The sequence below is a fragment of the Neomonachus schauinslandi genome, chromosome 10 (assembly GCF_002201575.2).
Source record: "Neomonachus schauinslandi chromosome 10, ASM220157v2, whole genome shotgun sequence".
Lineage (NCBI taxonomy): Eukaryota > Metazoa > Chordata > Mammalia > Carnivora > Phocidae > Neomonachus > Neomonachus schauinslandi.
In genome coordinates this window covers 28,727,830-28,736,587 of record NC_058412.1, presented here as the reverse complement: position 1 = coordinate 28,736,587, position 8,758 = coordinate 28,727,830, and the positions used below count along the sequence as shown (strand labels likewise).

The 8,758-nt window shown below is 36.7% G+C and overlaps 1 non-coding gene across 1 annotated transcript; it reads right to left on the bottom strand.

Moving 5' to 3' along the window:
• Positions 1–3,164: 3,164 nt before the first annotated feature.
• Positions 3,165–3,311, bottom strand: LOC123326160. The gene has a single exon (XR_006540921.1). It is a non-coding gene; the product is annotated as a U4 spliceosomal RNA (small nuclear RNA).
• Between the last annotated feature and the right edge of the window lie 5,447 nt (positions 3,312–8,758).

The following is an 8,758-nucleotide window of genomic DNA, read 5'->3' as shown; positions in this document are numbered from 1 at the left end:
TTGGGAATTACCTTTCATATATGTGAAAATAATGCTCCCTTTTGTTTGATTTTTACCTGCCCTATTTCTAGACTTTTTTACCCTATATATTCTAAAATTACCTTTCCATTCTCATCTCCCATTCATTTAAATAAACCTGTCTTCCAAGCAAACTGCTCTACTCACCACCTGCTAAATATCACAAGGCTCTTATGCTCAAAGTTGTTCCCCTCACTTGAATGCACTTTCCTCTTGCAGGTCTAACTATCCATTCTGAAGTTTTAACCATCTCAACAAGAGTTCTTTGGCTTTCCTTGATTTTCTCAGCTGAAAGAGATCCCATCCTCCCCGAATCCACAAAGTTGCTCTGTACTTCTCATGTCAATCATATACTACTTTGTATTACAGTATTTTATATATAGCTTCCCTATTGGTTATTAAATACTTTGAGAGTGGGGCCCTGATTTGTGCATCTCTGCATTTCCCAAGCCTCCCTTCATATATTTACAGAAGGTTGAACTAATGAATTTTATCAATGTTGAATAGTCATTTTCAATTAAGGGAAAAACTTGAAACCAAGATCAATTGGATTAAATTAAAAATAAAATTTTAATTATTCATAACAGAAGTAATTTGATGGAAAGGGGCTGCTACATTTCCCCTACATCTGTTATTATTGTGCTCTCTCCATTTGTGGTCGATAAAGCACTGAGTCAATGCATGTCGGGTAATACCTCTTGTGTGTGAGCCATTATTACAATAATTAATAACAATGGCAGCTCAGTTGATAGGAACTTGGCAATGTGTATATCCTTATCTTTAGAGTGCCAAATGGTTTGGAATTTGGCTTTTTGTGAAACCATTTAATAGGAAAGTGTGTGTTTAGAATCTGTTCTTAGCTCAAAGACTGACCCTTATCTCTAAACTCCTTAATGAGAAAGCACCTGACAAATTGACTGGCATACTCCACACCTCCAAGTAATTTCCCTTCCTGCCAAATGAGTCTCCTGCAGTCTCCACTTCTAACTTAGAAAGTGTTGAATGATGAACAGTCTGAAGCCAATGTCTGAAGCTTCAGAAGGCACTCTTCAAAAGGTTATTTCACAAAGTAAAATTAACTTATTGAAAAGGTGGAAAATCAATCAATCTTTTTCTTCCCATTGTGCCAATTAACTACTTGATGAGTTTTACTTGGCTAAATTGACTGATGGGTTTAGTACTCCATAGCTGCCCCCAAAGGAACTTTCTTAATGATTGTCATGGAGTTCTTTTATTTAATGGAGTACAATCCCATAGAGCAGCACTGCAAATAAAAATCAAATGTATTATCAATCTTCACAAGTATTGTTTGAGTCTACTCATAAAGTTTATTACTAATTTATTTGTTTAATAAATATTCAATAAATACCTAAAGTGGGTAGGATTTATATTGTGACCAAAATGCAAAAAAAAAAAAAAAAGAAAAGAAAAGAAAAGAAAATACCTGGCCTTATTTCATTGAAAATAAATGCAAAAACTTTTAAGTGAAAAGAATTAATCAAAATGGGGCTGGAAAGACTATAATCACTGACTCTACTATCCTTATCAAGAGAAATAATTACTAGTTTATTACACCACAAAAACATTTCTATTGTGTGAGACTGTAATCTCAAAACAATGTGGAAATTTTGAAGATATTACACAACCTTTAAATTTTGTGTCCAAGAATATTAGTTATGGAAAATGCTAAAAATACAAGTTTAAAGAGTTAAGAATTTAGTGGGAAATCAAGAATGGATAATGTAAGATAGCACTACTCTTTCCAAAAGCATGGCTGAAAAGAATGTCAGATCATGAGGACAGTATCTAAATGAGATCACAGAGTAAAGGGAACATAAAAAAAAAAGATGTGTAGGTTCAGCCTGATTATTTTAATAAGCTGAGGAACAGTGCCAGGAGGGAAGAAGAGACCAAGGATCAGGAGAAAGGAGTAATTGATCAGACTGCATGAAAAGTATCAAGAGCAACACACAAGTTGTCCAAGAATAAAATGATGATTCTTCAGCCTTGAGACTGGAAGGAAGAGGAAAATATGGGTGGATACATAGATACTGTTAGAAGTAAAGTGTTTGGTGAGAGGGTGAAGATTTGCAAAAGGGGTCAGCAAAATGAGAGGGGCAGATAACTAAAGATCAAAAAATACATTGCTGAGCAGGACTGGAAGGCCTACACATTCTAGGGGCACTAATATGGATGTGGTCTTATGATATTCTTTTGCTGTGCTCAACAGTTTGGGTATAATAATGGTAATAGCAATGTACTGTGATAAGCACTTTACATAGATTGGCTCATTTAGTCTTCATAGGGAGCCTCTGAAAGAAGTACAATTATTATTTTAATGAAAAAATGAAGGCTTTCGAGGCTAAGAAATTTGCCTGTATCTACATACTATTATTTACTTGAACCCGGGCAGTCTGACTTTAGAGACTGAGCTTCCGCAGGGTTGTTTAGGTTTGGAAGTACAATGTTTTAAATCAGAGACTTGGAATATTAAAGACCAACACAACAAGAAGTTTCAAAAATGCAAGGGGACTCAACTGTTCATGTCCATAATCATGCAGTCCAGGCTGAATAAGGAAGTAAGTCCAGGAAGAAAGACCATTGGAAGTGGAAGACCAAGGAATTTATGGTCTCTGAGTCTGGGGAAAAGTTGTAAAGGAGATGGAACTATGACAGCTCTATAGGAAGAGAAGATTATGGACAGAGAACAGGATGCTGGAGGTTTCTGAGGTGGTGTATTTCTAAGTGATTATACGGTTCAATTTGTGGCCATTGGTATGAGTAGCAGGAGGGGTAGGTGTAGACAGAAAATGAAGGACTCAGGAGGATTAAAGAAATTATGGTGGATTCCTATTTATATAGAACTGTGTTAAGACATATTTATTTCTAAATGATACTTTTCACTGAGCAGACCTTTACACCCCTGCTATAAGACAGAGTTCCAGGATTTCAGGACGTAGCAGTGGGCAAAACAGAAGTTGCTTCCCTCATGAAGTTTACATTCAGACATCCATATATCAGGTAGTGATAAATGCCTAAGAAAAAAAATTACGCAGGTAAGGAGAATAGATACTGCCAGGGAAAGGGATATAACTGCTATAAAGGGTGATGAGAAAGCAGTGAGGGGCCATTCTGGCCAAAAGGATTGAGTAATCATTTTCAGAGATGGGGAGGAGTGTGTGGGAGGTGTACAGTTTTGTTAGGTCTGAGAATTAGGAGTTATATTTTTGAATTAGCAATACTCGAGCCTCGGATAAACCTCATTGGCTACGATACTGCCACTGCGCAAAGCTGGAGGTATATTTTTGACCAGCTAATTTTGAGATGTTCATCGGACATCCAAGAGGACTACTGAGTATTAAGTAAAGATTGGATATCAGATTCTGGATTTCATAGAGACATTCAGAAATCTGGGCTAGAGATATAAATTTGGGAGTTGTACAGATGGTACATAAAGCTATGAAAATGAAGGTGATCATTAAGGAAGAGAGGGTAGATAGAGACATGAAATACTCAGATGACTATACGTAGGGACATTACTAAAAGATTGGGATATGCAAAGAATCCAGCAGAGACTGAGAAAAAGAGACCAGAGGAAAAAGGAGGAAAACCAAAAAGATGGTATCATGGAAACCATGTGAAAATGTGTTTCAAGATGGAAGGATGATCACTTGAATCAAATATTGCTCAGGAGTTAAAAAAAGAAGAAGACTGAGACTTGACCACTGGATGGGGAGGCAATTAGTGGCTGGGATGAGCTGCCTGTTGGGTGACGGTTTAATAGAGGAGGGAGGAAAGGAAACAGAGTGAGCATCAACACATTTTCCTAGTTTTTCTATTGAAGAGAGCAGAGAAATATAGTGACAGTTGGGGAAAGATGTAGGATCAAAGGAATTTTTTAATGTTTAAGGTGGAAAAAGCTGCAGCGTTTGTAGGTTGATGAACGCTGCAGCTTTGCTGAGGCAGAAGTATGAGGCTGGGAGATCTCGGTGCAGGTGGAGGATTGCTCCTGGGAGCACAAACAATCCATCCATGGCTGCACCTCTAAAGCTGTTAAGAGGCTGCGATGCTAGCTAGTGGACTGGTGGCAGAAATACTATTTATTCAGGATCTGCATACATGGAATACTGCTAAACATAGTGTAAATTCCTTTGAGTAATGGTTAATGACATCAAACATGGAGGCTATACAGGGAATTACCCTTTTGCTATTAAGGAGAACATGACTGAATAGCTGAATGAGCAATGTTAATAAACTGTGACAATTAAAAATCTGCGTGGTAACCTATGAAATGGATATTTAGTGTGACTTTCCCTTTCAGAAGTGAGATTCTTTATTGAAAACTAGAGTCTGTGTAATGGGAGTTATCACCTACTCCCAATTCCCATCTCTTCTAACTGCAGAAAAAAAATCTGCTTTTCACCCATATTGGTGTTCTAATAATATTTCATGGCTGTTTAAAACTTCTCCCTCATAGTTTACCTCTGTAAATAGGACCTATTTTTGCAAACGGAGGGAAACTGTATATTCTTTCACCTTTTTATTTTCAGAAAATAAGGTATGTTAGAATGGAAAGAAATCTGAAATGGGAATCAGGACACTATGTTTCTTCCCCTGGTTCCACCAGTAACTCACTGGGAATTGGTTTCTTTTCTGGAAAATAAAGTAGTTGGACTGGAGGATCCATAAAGTCCCCTTTTGAATCCAAGTAATGAAATCATAACAATCTAAATAATTCAGAAATTCACAGCTAATGCCCTTTATTTTTATGTGCCCATGATATTCTATGTCAAGGTAAGTCACATTTATATTGTTGAGAGGTTAACAATCACCCATTGTGAAGATTAAAAGAGAAAATGTGAAAGAAATTCACAAACTGTAAAGTGAAATACTGTCAGTCATTAATAATGCATAGACACTGAAATATTACATCCAGATTCAGCTTTTACTATGTGGCTTTTGGGAGACTGAATAAAGTCAGTACACAAGGAATGTAAATGGGGAAGAAGGAGGTTTTACTCGAAGAAGGTGTACAATTGTTTTTTTAACTTTTTGTTGTTGAAAAATGGCCTTATACTGTTACAAGAATAAAAAGACTTTAAGACCTAGGGAAAGGCATTGAGACAAGCACAAGGGATGGATGTACTGGTATTAATTTAACATCAAACAGTATGTCTGCATAAGAGTAGCATGGAAAGAAATATTGTCAGGTTTTATAAAATGCAGGGCTTTATTTTATTTTTTTGCAGGGCTTTATTTTAAAAACAAAAACTAAGTAAATTGAAATTTTTAATTAATGTGATAATTTTAAGTTTCAAGGTTAAATCAACAATCCAAAAATTGTAATATAGTATCATAATTATATCCTTGCTTCCTTCCAAAGTTATTCCTTTTTGCATAATTCTCATTTTTTCTGTTTGTACACATTCCTTTATTCATTCACAGGAAGAAATGTAATAATAAGCATATATCTGGCACTCATTTTTTCTTATAACAAGAATTGCGCCTTCCTGCTGGATAAACTATTGCAATGGATATGCTATAACACCGATAATAACAATGATAATCCCTTTTCGGTTTGCATAGCATTTCGGTTTGCATAGCATTTTTTTCAGGGCAGCTTCACAATTATCTCACTTTATTCCAGCAATGCCCCTTATTAGCCATATGAGCAGGAAAGTCACTCAACCTCCCTGTGCCACGGTTTCCTTATCTGTAAAATGGGGATAATAGTAATACTTTTCTCAATGAGTTGTGTGAAAATTCAATGAGGTAATTTACGTAAAACATTTTGTAATCATGTTGCCATTTATTATAACTGTTGTTCTTATTATTACTCCCCTCGGTGGCTTGGAGGTTATAAATATATCAGGTCCCAGTGCCATTTTGCAGTAGTCCCAGTGATTCATCAGGTGTCATAAACTCAAATGTCTAAAGCTGTCTGACAGTATCATAAGCGAACACCTCACGCTAGGGGCAACTGTGGGGCATTGAATAGCTCACACCTCTAAAACCAGCAGGTCCTACTCAGCCCCAGGCAATGCTGTCATAGAGGAATACAGTCCTAGTATCGCCACACCGTCTAACTTCTCAAGAAGGTAGAAATTTAGATTTTTATTTAATTTCCTGACTTAAAAAAGGTTGGTAAATTACTTGATTTTTGGTAAAAAACAGATGGACCAAATACACGAAAGTTTGTGGGTGGCCTTGGACCATGATCAACAGCTTCCTTATGGGGTCTCATTACTGAAGTGTGCATTATAATCTTGATATGATCTTAATGGACTATAAAAATTAGGGAGTCATGGTTCATCGAAGGATCAAAGCACCATTAAAAACAGACATGTGAGCTTCTCAGTGGGCATTAATAACGAATGGATTGGAAAATCTAACATAATAGATGAAGACCAAAGAGGCAATGTGTATACCATGGATATGATCCCTACAGGGCACCTGGATCTACAAGGTTGCAGATGGTAGATTACCCGGTCTCTGGGGAGAAAGGATGAAGAGCAGGAGAGTAAGCAGGAAGATAGTAAATGCAGCAGGGCTGGTGGGTGAGGGTGAAAAAAACCCTAACAAAATGAAAAAAACACACAGGTCTTCCAGACACCAACGTCCATGCTTTTCCATGGTGTCAAGCTGCTTCTAAATTAAATTAACAATTGTACAGCTCTTTTCAATCCACAGAACATTAGCTGAGCCCTGCTTGGGGATTCCAATATAGTATTTATTGGCATTTGAAATTCAGGTGATGATTATTGATGCTCTGCCTGTGTTTAGGGAGGTAGATGTTGAAGGTACCATTTTCAAGCCAGATAAATGTGGTTCTCTGACCCTATTGACAGGAAAAAAACTTGTTAGTAATGCAGACAAGTAACTTACCTTTGATGTGATTCAATTTTATAGAACCTACCATCCTTTATGACTTTTTTAAAAAAACATTTTAAATCACTTAAGTCCCAGTTCTTTGATGATTCCTTTATCACAGAGGGAGACTCTTAGATAATTGAAAAGGGATGAGTCATAATGAGTTTTCACTGATGCATGTTGCCTCTCATCACTAATTCCACTGATATCCTATAGGGAACATAAAGAGCCTCTCATCTCACTGATTAGTGGCATGAAAAGGCCTACGTCTGACACACAGAGCTTGACTCTGTCCTTTCTGAACTGGATGAGCTTGCCTAGGGACAGAAAGGAGAAGGCCTTTGCTCTTTGACCCTCCTTCCCACAAAAGCTCTAATCTAGTCAGTTTTATTCCTGGTGGACTGGAGAATACCCAGACGCTGTGCTCCATTATTATCCTTCCAGACATTTGTTCCACATTTGCACCTGCTCTCAGTTGCTATTCCCATGGGACAGTTAGAAGACTTAGCTAAACATGGTGTAATTTCACATTTACGGCAAAAAGCAGTCTCTTTGTTCTTGAAATATTAGCTATTCCATCATCAGTTCACCTGATATTTAATCATAAGACAGTGCTGCATTTCAGTCCCACAGGCAATTGAAAAATGAGTGTTTAAAAATATTGCAAACAATATAGGGATCTTTTTTCCCTCAGTTTTGCATCCTCAAAGTCTACAGCTCCTGATGACTATAAAGTACTCAATCAATGTTTACTGAACCAAATCAAAATCTTAAGGAATTGTCATTCCAGGAATGGTTGTATATATTTACGGGTTTTAAAGACACGTTTATGTTTAGGTAACTTCATGAATTTGGGGTCTGATTAGGGCACTATTGAATTAATACAGTACTCCATTGATATAGAATAGAGAATTCTGGTGACTATAACCATCTGGAAACACAACCAGAATTCTACATATAATTGAACTAAGGCTTCTAAACAAGAAGGGAAAGAAACTGTCACGAAGCCTATGCACATTACAGGAAATGTACAGGAGAGCTTGGTCTTTAGTTTCTTCATCTTCAATTCTTCTCTGTCAAGAGAAGAGATTTGTTCTATTATGAAATAAGTGGTACTAGTGAGAGAATAGCGAGAGTAGCACTATGCTGAGCCATGTTGGAGCCCAAGATGAAAGGAAAAATCAGTAATATTGATTTTGAATTTTTAAATACTTTGATAACTTTTGCTCGTCATGAATTTTATTAATTAATTTCGAGTTTTAAAAAGATTTTTTATTAAAATATTTATCTGGGGGTGCCCCAGTCATTTAAGTGCCTGACTCTTGATTTTGGCTCAGGTCATGATCTTGGGGTCATGCGATAGAGCCCCGCCTTGGGCTCTATGCTGGCTGTGGAGTCTGCTTAGGATTCTCTCTATCCCTCTCTATCTGTCTCCCTGCCCCCCCCCAACCTCTCTCTCTTTAAAAAAAAATCTGGATTACTGAGCTTTTTGAATCCCCCTCAAATTTTGAACCTTCAGTGAGTGCCTCATTTGCCTTACTCTAGTCCCAGCCTAGGATGTAACAATAGAAATGGTATTTTCTGGCTGGTATATATAAAACAAACAAACAAACAAACAAAAAAACCCAAACCTAACTTCACATCTTAATATGATGCTGAGTCATTAAGGAACAAATGTAAAAAAAAATCCAATCTCTTATTTTTAGTAAGGGAGGAGAATGTGATATTTTAGAAAGATTTCTATCAAATAGAAATAAAATTATAAAAAGCCTATTAGAAATGCTTTTAGCTGTAAGTAATGGCATATTCAACTTACAGAGGCTTAATATTATAAATCTGTTTTTTTTTTTTCCATATAATAAGTGGTTTG